Raw genomic sequence first — 12,689 nt, 5'->3', positions numbered from 1 at the left:
GGGTTTTGTTTCTTGGGAGAGAATGTTCTTGATTTGGGGAAAAATAGTAAATAATGATTTGAAACATTTTTAAGGATTAAATCCCACACCTGGATGTTTTAAAACCTTGGGAAAAGACCAATTTATCCCTGGATGAAATATTTATTTTTCATCAAAATTTCCCAATTTGGTAGCCTGGCGCAACGCGGCGCTGTCACGTCGTGTCTCTACAATTTGAAAACTGGGAAATTGGGAGATGGCGCAATGCAGATGTATCACGTTTCCACTTTATTTGTGACCTGGAAGTTTGATGCGATGCGAAGACATCATGGAGGTTTACTGGAAAAAGGACAATTGGGATTTAGGATCCCTCCGCGATATGGTGTAATCACGGAGTCTTACTGGAAACTGACAAACTTCATTTTGGCTTATGATGAGACGTGCCACTGGCTGAAATGACATTATTTTACGACTAAAACTTTAAATCACCATAACTTCTTACCCGGTTATCAGATTTAGGTGCATTTGGTATCGATGGAAAGCTTATTCAATTTCCCACAAAACAAAAAGTAAAAATCTTGAAAATTCCACATATATAAAAGTGTATTCATATTTAAATCATGTCTTTCACATCTTTGGGATGAATTTAAGTTTGGTAGAAGTACGGGGTATTATAATATCTCCCCCTTGGGAATATTCGTCCTCGAATAAAAATGACTAAGATGGGAGTAATGATAGACTAAAGCACATGTTGAACATGAACAATTGAAACATGATGTCATGACTGATATAACTGATAAGCTGAATGTATTATGCTGAATATGCATAGCTGATGCATGAATAACGGATTTATGACTGCATAATTGAGTTACTGATAAGATGAGTTTCTCATCAAACTGAACATACATATCTGATGCATGAATACATGAATGAATTGATACATGAATACATGACTAACTATGCAATGGTAATTAATACCAAGTTTATAATAGAATTTTGAACATGAACTGGACACCAAGTTATAACTAAAATCTGAACATGAAACTGAAAGGCTTAAGAAAAGCTATTACCTTGGGCTGAGTCTGAATTAGCGGAGAAGAGATGAAGATACTTGGTATATATTTCTGCTTCTACTTCCCAAGTATCTCCCTCAATAGACTAATTCTACCAAAGAACTTTGACTAGCGGGATGTTTTTGTTCCTCAGTCTATGAGTCTGATAGTCAAGAATTTTGATCGGAATCTTTTTGAAAGAGAGGTTGTTCTGAATATCTATGCTCTGAATAAGGACTACAACTACTGGGTCACCTATGCACTTCTTGAGCAAAGATACATGGAAGACTGGATGAACTCAGGCTAGATCTAAAGGCAATTCGAGCTCATAAGTTACTTTGCTGAAGTGACTGAGAATTTTGAAGGGACCGACATATCGGGGACTGAGCTTTCCCTTCTTATGGAATCTCTTCACTCCCTTCATGGGAGAGATCATTAGATAAACATAGTCACCAATATCAAACTCAAGATCTTTTTTATGCATATCTGCATAAGACTTCTGTCGACTCTGAGAAGCACAGAATCTTTCTCTGATCAACTGGACTTTTCTAAGGCATCAAATACTAAGTCAGGCCCTATAACTAAGGCCTCACTAACTTCAAACTAATCGACTGGAGATCTGTAGCTCCTACCATAGAGAGCTTCGAATGGAGCCATCTTAATAATAGAATGATAGTTGTTGTTGTATGGAAACTTAATCAAAGGCAAGTGGTCATCCCAACTACCCTTGAAATCAATTGCACACGCTCGCAACATATCTTCTAAAGTCTGAATGGTCCTTTTTGCTTGACCATCTATCTGAGGATGAAAGGCTGTACTAAGATAAACTTGGGTACCAAGACCATTTTGCAATGCTTTCCAAAAATAAAAGGTGAACTGACTACCTCTGTCTGAGATAATATATAACAAAACACCATATAATCTGAACAACTCTCTGATGTAGAGTTTGGCATGATTCTTGATTTAATAAGAGGTATGGACTAAAAGGAAATGAGCTGATTTGGTCATCCTATCTATGACAACCCAAACTGAATCATGTTGATGATGAGTACGAGGCAAACCCGTCACCAAGTCCATGTTCACTTCTTCCCACTTCCAAGTAGGAATACTAAACTCCTGCATGGACCCACTAGGCTTTTGATGCTCTATCTTAACCTACTGATATGTAGAGCACTTAGCCATAAATTCTTCCACATCTTTCTTTGTTCCACTCCACCAATAGATCTCCCACAAGTCATGGTACATCTTTTTGGCCCCTGGATGAATAGAGTAGCATGCATCATATGCTTCTGCAAGAATTCACTACCTCAACTCATCTACACGTGGAATACACAGATGACCCTGACAATGCAATACACCATCTCCCCCTTAGGAGAAAACTTTAACCTTCTAATCCTTGACTGACTCTTTCAACTTGACTAGACTGGGATTTCTATCTTGCTTTTCTTTCACCTTGGAAACTAGAGGTGATTCTGAAATAATATGAACCCATATAACACCCTCTTTTGTATCGACTAAGCAAACACCTAGTCCGAAAAGCTGATAGACTTCCTGAGCTAACTTCTTCTTACTGTCATCAACATAAGAAACACTACCCATAGACAGAATACTAAGATAATCGATCACTATGTTGGCCTTGCCCGGATGATAGAGGATACTCATGTCATAATCTTTCAAGAGCTCTAACCACCTTCTCTGATGAAGATTAAGATCTTTCTGAGAAAAGACATACTGAAGGCTCTTATGATCTGTGAACACATCTACATAAACTCCGTATAGATAATGCCTCTAAATCTTTAAGGCAAATACTACGACTACTAACTCTAGATCATGAGTAGGATAATTCTTCTCATGGGGTTTACGCTTTCTGGAGGCGTATTCTATGACCTTACCATGCTGAGGACATAACCCAAACTTACTCTGGATGTATCACAGTACACACAAACCCATCTAGACCATTTGGGAGAGTCAAAATCAAAGCTGAGGTCAGTCGAGTCTTCAACTCCTGAATACTCTTCTCGTAAGGATCTGACCATTGAAACTTGACTTTCTTCTGAGTCAATCTGGACATAGGGGATGCAATAGAAGAAAATCCCTCAACAAACCATCTATAATATCCATCCAAACCTAAGAAACTCCTGATATCTAATGAAAAAATAGGGCGAGACCAGTTTCTTACTATTTTAATCTTTTGAGGATCAACTCTAATGCCATCACCAAAAATAATATGACCAAAGAATGATAATGACCTTATCCAAAATTCATACTTACTAAATTTAATGAATAGCTAATGATCTCTGAGAGTCTGAATTATGATTCTGAGATGTTCTACATGATCACACTTACTATGGAAATAGAAAAGGATGTCATCGATAAAGACTATGATGAACAAGTCTAAGTACTGCTTGAACACACGATTCATCAAGTCCATGAAAGCTGTAGGGACATTGGTGAGACCAAAGGACATTACTAGGAATTCAAAGTGACCATACTGAGTTCGAAAAACTATTTTTGGAATGTCACATTCCTTAACTCTGAGCTGATGATAGCCTGATCTGAGGTATATCTTAGAGAAATAGCTGGCACCCTGAAGTTGGTCAAACAAGTTATCAATTTGGGGAAGTGGATACTTGTTCTTGATCGTGACTTTATTGAGCTGACGGTAATCAATGCACAATTTGAGAGAACTATCTTTCTTGTATACGAATAATACTGGTGCGCCCCATAGGGACATACTGGGTCTGATGAATCCCTTATCTAAGAGTTCCTTCAACTACTCTCTCATTTTTTTGAGTTCTGATGGTGCCATTTTGTATGGAAGAATAGATATAGGCTGAGTATCTGGAAAAAGATCAATGTCGAAGTCTATTCCCCTTTTGGAAGGAATTCCTAGAAGATCTTCAGGAAAGATATCTGAATATTCACTCAGGACTGGGACTGATTCAATACAAGGAGTCTTGGAACTAGAATCCTTAACATAAATAAGATGATAGACACATCCCTTAGATATCATTTTTTGTGCTCGAAGGTAGGAAATAAGCTGACCTCTGAAAGCTAAAGTACTACCCCTCCACTCTAGGATAGGTTTATTTGGAAACTAGAACTGGACTATTTTGTTTCTGCAGTCAACTATGGCATAGCAGAAATGAAGCCAATCCATACCGAGAATGAAATCAAAATTAGTCATCTCTAATTTGACTAAGTTAGCTGAGGTGACTTTCTGAAATATCATAACTGGCAGTTACTGAGAAGGGCTTTGTTAGAATTTTGGGATTGACTCTGAAATCAACTTCTTTATAAGGAGTAGCAAAAGACAAGGAAGCTCCTGGATCTAACAAAGCATAAAAATGCAAGTTAAAGATCTGTAATGTACTAGTAACTACATCAGGAGAATTTTCCTGATATTGCAGGGACTGAAGAGCATATAGTCTATTTGGGGACTGAAGAGCATAAAACTCCTGAGACTTAGAGACCGGTGACCTATCTCTATTGTAGTCTCTAAATTTTTGCACTGGAGCACTAGCTAAATAAGGAACTAGAACGGATGACTTAGGATGGAATTGAGAACGATTCCCTCCTTTTGATTTAGGTCGAGCAAAGTTGAAACTACCTATCCTTTCTCTCTTATTTTTTTTCTCTCTCATCTTAATCTTTTGCTCTTCTATCTGTTGAGCATGGGTCATAAACCTAGCTATGTTTATGTCACTATTCAAAATCACGGACCTACACTCATTGACCATGCTATCATTCACCCTAGAAATAAACTTACTCGTCTTGGCCCTGCTATCTGCAACCACATAAGGAGCATATCTGGCTAATTGAGTAAACTTAAGAGAATACTCTTTCATTGTAATATTTCCCTGCCTGAGGTTGATAAATTCTCACACCTTATCTTTCCTCAGCTCTTGGGAAAAGAATCTATCTAAGAATGCAGTGCCAAACTCCTTCCACTCAATAGGCCATGCATCAATTGGCCTCTCTGACTTCCACTGTTTGAACCAAGTGTGAGCAACATCCTACAGTTGATATGCAGCTAGCTCAAAACTCTCACTAGAAGTAACCCCCATAATGTCTGTAACCTTCTAAACTTGGTCAAGGAATTCCTAAGGGTTCTCATCAGACTTAGACCCAAAAAAGGATGGAGAATTCATTCGGGTAAAGTCTCAAATTCTGGCTGCAGCTGAATTAGACACTGGGTTGGATGTAGTGACAGCTGGTCATTCATTCTGAGTAGAAATTGAAATAGCAAGAGTGGTGAATGCAGCTCTGAACTCTGCATGAGAAATGTGTTCCTCCAAGGGATCTTCTTGGATGGGCTAAGGAGCTGACTAATTTTCGTTTCTTCTTTTGGGGGGCATATTCTGTAGAATAATGGGAGAAACAAATTAGACCAAACTGAGATATTAACTAGAGATGATGCTCACTGGCACTACATGAATACTGAAAGAAGGGACACTGTTCCTAAAACATCTTATAACCTCATGTACATAAATGTGGCGCGCAATGCACCCATGTACAAGACTCTACCATATGCAGCTTTTAGACTTCCTAGGACTCTATTGAATATTAGGCTCTGATACAAAGTTTGTAACCCACCTAATTTGGTACTCAGAATGCTACACAGTTCTTATGACCTTAAAGGACCACAAGCTAACTCATGACTTATATTTGTGCTTTAACACTGCATAATATACTGTATAAATGCAGAAATAGTAGGCTGAAACATTCCATAAGGTTCAAAACTGATAAACATCTAATAAAATCATATCTGAATAATGTGGTACGACAATACCAAAACTAAAACAATGTCTAAAAATATCTAGTCTTAAAATACTGTGTCTAAAAGCCTCTAAACTGTCTGAATAAGTAGTTGATGGGACATGTCCCCAACTGATTTAAACTATTGAAATAAACTAAGTAATGAATAAATAAATTAATGATCATTTCCTCGATGGATGAGGACTCACTGCTAACTCTAACTGCTGAAATTGGAATGCTACTAATGCTTTGGAGCTCGTGCTTCTGAACCTATGGTCTAAAACACCATAGCATAAATGCATTAGTATGTTTGAATGTACTGATATGTAAGTGAGGTAGGCTAAATGCAAAGGGTTTAAATTCATGATTAATGCCAACTGATTGAGTAACATGAACATGAGAATACATGCATGAATAAGTAACTGTGACTAAATTCGTGATGGTACTGACTACTGATTTTGATTACTGATAACATGAGTCATTGATAACTGATATAACTCATACTGAGCAACTGTATCTGACAGTCTAGGTTTTGATGGAACTAACTAAGTTTCGTACTATTCTGAGTTAACTATATTTTACAGTCCTGAAATTCTAAAGAACTATCTGAATTCTATTACTGAGATTGAGTCTGAAACTGTAACTGTCAAAAGTAGTCATCTAACTGACATACCTTAAATAAAGAAATATAGCTAGGTTGGGGTCGAATCTGTAACCCCAATTATAAGGGTGTCAATACCACGCCACTAGTAAAGAAAAGTTGTAGGTGACCCTTATCTGACAGTGTCCCCAAAAGAGAACAGTAGGACCTTCATCTAACAGTATTCATCCACCTCATCAACCCTCGTCTATCAGTGTTGATGTCTAAACCCATGTTGGCTACATAGTTTTGGAATATAAGGATTACTTTTAAGGATCACACACTCAACTATCAGTGTGTGTCCTCATCCTTGGGTTTACTCGGTGCTAAATCTTACTCCCATCTGAATAGACACAGAACATGATTAACTAAACTGAACTAGACTGAGTTCATTGAGTTTCGTTGATAGATGAAATACTACTGAGATTATTGAAGTACTGAGCTTTCTGAGATTACTGGGATTGCTGAGTTTACTGAGTTTTCCTAAGTCACATGACTGACTGAATTCTACTGAACATGGCTTGACTGAGGATATCGTGAAAATATGACACTGGCTCTAGGTACACAGCTAAATTTTGAGGTATTAGATATCCCCAGGACTCGATAGTATAATATGTAAATCATGACAAAAGCCTAAAATCCCAACAATGGCTATATACTCACGATTCATTCATTAAGACATTTCAACAAACAGTTGGAGTGTATCACTTGTACATGAATGGGTTATACATAATTGTATACTATATCGTGGCATTAATCCATTCTCATGGACAATTTATCAATGACTAGCACAGAAACTAATCATGGCATGGTTTCTTCTCTTATTAATTTACATAGGCAATTCATCAAACATATAATGAACATAGTATATGTAGATAACATAGCACAACAAGTAAACATCATGACTGAACTCTAATTTCACAATTCAAGGGTTTAATCATGGGTTCACATAAATCTACTCATATAATAACTAATTCCATATAAAATTTATCACCTAACATGTATTAGAATTCAATTGGTCATTATCAACATGAACAAAAGCAAACCTAACATGGGATTCATAAAAATCCATATACTTGAACTTTGAAAAAGAGATTCTTGAGCTTGATGGGTGAAAGGGACCCATGAATCAACATTTGACATACCTTAATTGTAAGTTTCTTGAAGTTCTTGAAGAGATTCTCAGAATTGGCTTTGATTACTTAAAAGACAGGGTTTTGTTTATTGGGAGAGAATATTCTTGATTTGGGGAAAAAGTGAGTAAATAATGATGTGAAACTTTTTTAGGGATTAAATCCCACACCTGGATGTGTTAAAACCTTGGGAAAAGACCAATTTATCCTTGGAAAAAATATTTATTTTTTGTCAAAATTTCCCAATTTGGCAGGATAGCGTGATGCGACGCTATCGAGTTGTGTCTCTGGAATTTGACAACTGGGAAATTGGGAGATGGTGCGATGTGGAGCTATTGTGTTGCCACTTTGTTTGTGACCTGGAAGTTTGGTGCGACGCTGAGACATCGTGGAGGTTCACTGGAAAAAGTACAATTGGGATTTAGGAGCCCTCCACAATGCAGTGTAATCATGAATTCTTACTGGAAACTGACAAATGTCATTTTGGCTTATGGCCTGATGTGCCACTGGCTGAAATGACATTGTTTTATGACTGAAACTTTAAATCGCCATAACTTGTTATCCGGCTATCGGATTTAGGCAAATTTGATATCGATGGAACGCTTATTCAATTTTCCATACAACAAAATGTGAAAATCTTAAAAATTACACATATATAAAAGTATATTCATCTTTAAGGAATTTCTTTGACATCTTCGGGGTGAATTTAAGCTAGGTATAAGTATGGGGTATTACAAGTAGAGTCTTATACATGAGTGTGTAATGTGTCGCATATATGGATGATAAGCTACAAGGCATTCAGGAAAAGCTTCCCTTCTTTCTAGTATTCATGTTATGCGAGTGAGCATGAGCTCAAGTTAAACTCTCTGCCTAATCCACTTCTTCTTCCATTTACAGAACATGTCTCCCAATAAGAACAGAAGAAGAATAGGAACTCAGCCAGCCCCACAGCCCATCCAGAAAGATCCTCTGGATGGGCATGTCTCTCATGTAGAATTCAGGGCTATATTCACTACTCTAACAAACTTTGTAGTAGCACAAAATAATGGCCAACTGCTGTTTCGGCCAACATAGTGGCCAATACTGCTGCAACCAGAATTCAGGATTTTACCCAGTTGAATCCTTCTTCTTTCACGGGATCCAAGTCTAAAGAGGATCCATAGGAATTCTAAGATATGGTTCAAAAGGTCAAAGATAATATGGGGGTGATATTTAGACAGAGTGTCGAGTTAGATACATATCAATTATAGGATGTAGCCTATACTTGGTTTAAGCAGTGGAAAGTTAATAGAGGTGTTGATGTAGGGCCTATAGAATGGGAAGAGTTTTCCATGGCTTTCTTGGACAGATTCTTTCTATTAGAGTTGAGAGAGGCCAAAGTGTTAGAGTTCATTAATTTAAGGCAAGGCAGCATGAGTGTGAGGGAGTATTCTCTCAAGTTCACTAAGTTAGCTAGATATGCTCCTCATGTGGTGGCTGACAGTAGGTCCAAGATAATTAAGTTTGTGTCTGGCGTGTCTAATTGTATGGTCAAGAAATATAGGACCGTAATGTTTATTAGTAAGATGTACTGTCTAGGTTAATAATTCATGCTCAATAGATAGATGAGCAAAAGATTAAGGAGAGGGAGAGAGAAAACAAGAGAGCTAGGATGGGTAGTTTTAATTTTAATTAGCCAAAGTCAGAAGGTGGTAACCGTGCTCAGTTTTAGTAGTGGTCTTCAGCCCCAATACCTTCTTCAACCAGTTCCCAATACCTAAATTCAAAAACAACAATAGGGATAGGGCATAAGGCTCTAAGTCCCAAGTTAATGTTAGCAGTGCTCGTACCAATCCTTTATGTCAGAAGTTTAGCAGACACCATCAAGGTGAGTGTAGAGTAAGTGGTGATGTGTGTTTTGGGTATGGTAATCCAGGCCATCAGATTTGAGAGTATCGGGTAGTTGTTCAAAAAGGTAGGGATGCAAACCAATAGGGCCAATCCCATCAGTCGTCAGTTCCATCCGATCGCCCAAGTCTGTAGGGTGTCGCTTCCAGTACTACGAATGGTTAGAATCTGAATAGATTATATGCTCTTCAGTCCCTCCAAGATTAGAAAAATTCTCCTGACGTAGTTACTGGTACATTGCAAGTTATTCACTTATATTTTTATGTTGTGCTAGACCCTGGAGCTTCTCTTTCTTTTATAATTCCATATATAGTCATCAATATTTGAAGTTAGTCTCAAAAATCTAGCAGAGCCCTTTTCAGTGTCTACCCCAGTAGGCATTTCCATTATAGCCAGACAGGTATACAGGAAATGTCCGTTCATATTAGCTCAAGAAGTTACTTTAGTTGATCTCATGGAGTTAGATATGCCAAATTTTGATGTCATTCTCAGCATGGATTAGCTCCACTCATGCAATGCGTCAGTTGATTGTAGAAATAGAATAGTTCATTTTCAGTTTCCAAATAAACCAGTCCTTAAATGGTGGGGTAATACTACAGCTCTTAGGTATCAATTGATCTCATACCTTAGAGCCAGAAAGATGATATCCAAGGGGTGTGTCTACCATATTGTACGAGTCGAAGACTCTACCTATATCTATTCTACCATACAGAATGGCTCCATCTGAACTTAAAAAACTAAAAGAACAGTTGGAGGATATCTTAGATAAGGGATTTATTAGACCCAACATCGCCCCGTGGGGCGCACCTATTCTATTATGCATAAGAAAGATGGTTCTTTCAGAATGTACATAGACTATTATCAGTTGAACAAGGTCACAGTCAAGAATAAATATCCATTTCCTAGAATCGATTACTTGTTTGACCAACTTCAAGGTGCCATTTAATATTTAAAGATATACCTTAGATCAAGCTATCACCAGTTTAGAGTCAGAGAGTGTGACATTCCAAAAATATCTTTCCAAACTCAGTATGGTCACTTTGAATTTCTAGTCATGTCCTTTGGTCTTACAATTGACCCTCCATCCTTCATGGACTTAATGAATCGATTGTTCAAGCAATACTTGGACATGTTTATCATAGTCTTCATTAATGACATTCTAGTCTATTCTTGTAGCGAAAGCGATCATGCAGACTATCTCAGCAAAGTGCTTCAGACTCTTAGATCCCATCAGTTATTCGCTAAGTTTAGTACGTGTGAATTCTATCTAAGATCAGTAGCATTCCTTGGTCATTATTTCCGGTGATGGCATTAGAGTTTATCCTTAAAAGACTGAAGTGGTGAGAAACTTTCCTAGACCTATCTCTCTATCAGATATTTGGAGTTTCGTAGGTTTATCTAGCTATACCGTTAGTTTGTTGAAGGGTTTTCTTTTATTTATTCCCCCATGCCCAGATTGACTTAGAAGAAAGTTAAGTTTCAGTGGTCAGATTCATGCAAGAAGAGTTTTCAGGAGTTAAAAACTCAACTCACCTTTGCCCTAGACTTGACTCTACCAGATGGTTCAGATTATTTTGTTATGTATATGATGTATCTAGTATAGGTTTGGGTTGTGTCCTCATGAAGAGAGGTAAGGCCATAGACTACGCCTCCAGACAACTTAAGCCTCATAAGAAGAATTATCTCATTTATGATCTTGATCTAGCAGCTGTAGTATTTTCCTTAAAGATTTGGAGGCATTACTTATATGGGGTGCATGTGGATGTGTTCACAAATCACAAAATCCTTCAGTATGTGTTCTCTCATAAAGATTTGAATTTGTGTCAGAGAAGATGGTTTAGTTATTAAAGGATTATGACATGAGTGTTTTGTATCATCCGGGAAAGGCCAATGTAGTGGTGATGCTCTCAGTAGAATATCTATGGGTAGTGTAGCTTAAGTTGAGGATGTTAAGAAGAAGTTAACTCAGAAAGTCCATCAGCTTGCCCGCTAGGTATTCATTTACTCGATTCAACAGAAGGTAGTGTATGGGTGTAGAGTAGCTCAGAGTCATCTCTAGTTTCCAAGGTAAAGGAAAAGTAGGATAGAGATCCCCGTCTAGTTAAGTTGAAAGATTTAGTTAGAGATTAAAAAGTGAAGGTTTTTTCCTAAGGGAGAGATGGTGTTTTGCATTGTTTGGGTAGATTGTGTGTGCCTGGTGTAGATGAGTTGAGGAAATAAATTCTTACAAAAGCGTATGGAGTGTGTTACTCTATTCATCTAGGGGCCACTAAGATGTACCGTAGTTTACAGGAGATCTATTGGTGGAGTGGGATAAAGAGAGATATTGTAGTGTTTGAAGCTAAGTGATCTACATGTCAGCAAGTTAAGGTTGAGCACCAGAAAGCTAGTGGGTCCATGCAGGAGTTCAGTATTCCCATGTGGAAATGGTAGGAAATGAACATAGACTTTCTGACGGGTTTGCCTCATAACCATCATCAGCATAACTCTATTTGGGTTATCGTAGACAAGATGACTAAATTAGCTTATTTCTTGCCAGTCCATAGCTCTTACTCAGCTGAGGACTATTCCAATCTCTATCCCAGAGAGTTGGTTAGGTTACACGGTGTTCCCTTATCTATGATCTCTGATAGAGGTACTTAGTTTACCTCTCACTTTTGGAAAGCAGTCTAAATGGGTCTTGGTACCTAAGTTTACCTCAGTATATCCTTTTACCCTCAGGCAGATGGTCAAGTAGAAAGGATCATTCAAACTCTTAAGGATTTACTGAGAGAGTGTGTTGTTGATTTCAAGGGTAGTTGGGATGACCATTTTCCTTTGATTGAATTCACATACAATAACAACTATCATTCTAGTATTAGTATAGCTCCATTTGAGGCTCTCTATCGTAGGAGATGTAGATCTCTAATTGGTTGGTTTAAAGTAGGTGAGGCTGCAGTAGTAGAGCCTAACTTGGTGATTGATGCATTAGAAAAGGTTCAGTTGATCAGAGAAAGGCTTAGGGCTGCCTAGATCCAATAGAAATTGTATGCTGATATGAGAAAAAAGGTTCTCAAATTTGAGGTCGGTGACTTCGTGTACTTGAAAATCTCTCCTATGAAGTGAGTGAAGAGATTCAACAAGAAAGGGAAACCCAATCCCCAATATGTTGGTCCCTTCAGAATTCTCAGTCATTTAAAAAAAGTAGCTTACGAGCTTAAGTTACCTTCAGATTCAGCCTCAGTACACTCAGCGTTCCAT

Source organism: Capsicum annuum, chromosome 12, assembly GCF_002878395.1.
Source record: "Capsicum annuum cultivar UCD-10X-F1 chromosome 12, UCD10Xv1.1, whole genome shotgun sequence".
Taxonomy (NCBI): domain Eukaryota; kingdom Viridiplantae; phylum Streptophyta; class Magnoliopsida; order Solanales; family Solanaceae; genus Capsicum; species Capsicum annuum.
Note: the sequence above shows the minus strand (reverse complement) of the source record.